Source organism: Python bivittatus, unplaced genomic scaffold, assembly GCF_059951505.1.
Source record: "Python bivittatus isolate LINGU-HERP-01145 unplaced genomic scaffold, Pbiv_v1 ctg000060_np1212, whole genome shotgun sequence".
NCBI classification, from domain to species: Eukaryota; Metazoa; Chordata; class Lepidosauria; order Squamata; family Pythonidae; genus Python; species Python bivittatus.
This window is the reverse complement of record NW_028277044.1, coordinates 14,230,068-14,232,644: the sequence shown is the minus strand read 5'-3', so window position 1 is coordinate 14,232,644 and position 2,577 is coordinate 14,230,068.

Genomic DNA, 2,577 nt, shown 5'->3' with positions numbered 1-2,577 from the left:
TACTCGCTCTTGTGATTTGGGGAATACAAGTGTTGATTTACTGATTTGTATCTGTTTCTCTACTTCACTGCCCATGTGAGGATTTAGTTGCTTCAAATAAGTCTTCTGCAGTAGTAGAAATTATCTCGTGAAACCTTTGTCAGCTCTAATGATTGAAGAGCTGATTTGCCTAAGTTTATTCCACTGGCTGTTGTAATCATATGGCTGGAGTGACCTCTTTACATATTTACACTTTATCAATGGTCTTGACTGGATGCAACATAGCTAAATTATGATTTAATTTAACATCACCAGAAGTATCAAAGGAAGTGAATTTTGAGAACGGGGCTGAATTATAGATGTTGCATTTTAACAGCAAACGTTGATATGCGCGTCTACAGGCTATTTTGTCAACATAAGCAGAATTTCCCATCAGATTTAGGCTTACATTAACAACTTTTCTTTGGCTGACACCAATGAGCATTTTAAGAACTGAAGCGCAGGGCATGGTCTGTGGAAATCGCAGCTGTCCTCAGCAAGTACCTTGTCCCCACAGTGGAAAGAAACATCTAGGTGAACAGAGACAATGAGAAAGGAAATACAGCTAAGCTTTTTGAAGATGGCATTTTTTTGAAATGGAGAGTGTGTGGAAAAGTTGAAATAACATGCAGGGTGGAAAGTGTAGAAGCAAGGAGCATAAGGAAAGAGAAACTTTTCTCACTCCCCCGTGGAGAATTGTTTTCAGCTGTAGTGTTTGAGGGGGTTCTTGAACACACAGGCCATGTCCAGTCACCCCACAGCACCTTGTTGAGATTTAGATCTGGGTTTTAGCTTGGCCATTCCAGAACCATCTATTTTTTTTCCCCAGCCATTCCTTGGTAGATTTTCTAGAAAGTTTAGGATCATTGTCCAATTGCTTGGTGATCTTTTTAAATTCCTTCCCAGACTCATAGGCATCTATAACTTTCTTTCTGAAGGCCTCAGAGAGCTCTTTTGATCTAGGCATGGTGATATCACACACTTCAACAACGAAGAGCAAATCAAACTAAATGTCTCAGGTTTTAATAAGACAAGTTTCTCCCCAGTCCTCTGTCACTATGTTCTAGTCATTGGCACCTGCTTTGTTGCACCCAATTCTAATTTTAGGGTATTTGAGGTAGAGACAAATGTAGAGATGTACTTATTTTTTCTATGTGCAAAATTTGCACTTATGTTAAATTACACAAGGAGCTACAAAACGTAAATGGTGCATATTTGTTATGTTATATCCCTTTTATCTATCAATAGTGGTGAAATGAAATTCAAATATCTATGCTGAAAAAGTAAAAAAAAATCAATAGGGTATACTTACTTTTTTACACATCTGTTAAGTATATTTACATTATCTACACCTTTGGCGCCCAATCTTGGGAACACTACGTTATCTATTTCTTTTGGAGTTTTCAAAAAACGGAGAGTTAACAAATATTATCAGAAGAGAAGGAATTGGTTTGCATTGCAACTTCAAAAAGAGAAAATGACCAACATATTGTCCACATTTAACCTGTGAGTTGGCAAGTGCAGCTACTGTAATTCAAAGGCCTTCTTGCAAGCTAAATAGCTTATTATTTTGTATGCATGCTTACATGTGAAGAGTGCGTTATGTGTATGAACAGCCAAATGGAATTCCTGGTTTTGTCTGGGCCTTCCAGTCTCCAGACTGGCTTGAATAAGGAAAATCATGCTTCATGATTTGACCCTAAACAAGAGTTTATTACCTCCTTGCAGCAAAGAAGCGAAGCAGGGGCAGGACTTACCTCTAGGGAGGGCTCCTTCCACAGCTCCATGAGTTCTTTCTATTTTGATCTTTAAATCTACTACAATGGTTCATGTCCTCTTTTTGTTCCTTTCATAGAATAGCCAGTAATTTACTGAAGAAAAGTGTTACTTGTTCTCATGTCACCCTGCCACATAATTCACTCTGCAGGAGTCTGACAAATGAGCTTGTTCTAAGTGCCAATCTCAGTGGGTTTTATGGGGATTACAGGTAGTCCTCGATTTACCACAATTGGGACTGGAATTTCCATCGCTAAGCGATGTGGTCATAAAGTATGACATCATTTGACCACATCGCTTAGCAACCACCACCTGGGTGGTCCCGGTTGTTGTCATAACCCCAAGACGTGCGGGTCATTAAATGGGAAGAGGTAGGAGTCCCAGGCAAGGAGCACAGGGGTGCTGCCAGGGGGTGTGGTAGGCCACATGAGTTGGAGGGGGGTGCTGCAGTGCGGCACCAGCATAGGAAGGCCAGGGAAAGAATATGCTGTGGTTCGGGGGCTTCTTGGCACACTATGGCTGCAGCTTTTTTCAGCCCGAGCTGCAGTGTGCCAGGAAGCCCCTCCATGCTGCATGTAGCCCAGACCAGCAGTGTGGCACAAAGGGGCTTCCTGGCTCCTGCTTCTGCCCCAGGAAGCCCGTCTAGCAGCATGGTGCAAACCAGCCGCCCCAGGAAGCCCCAGCCCAGCTGCCCTCACAGCCCTGCACTCTGAGACCCCTTCCATCCTGTTCTCCACCATTCCAGCTTACCTTCATCTTCCTGCTCCCACTGCTGACAAGGCG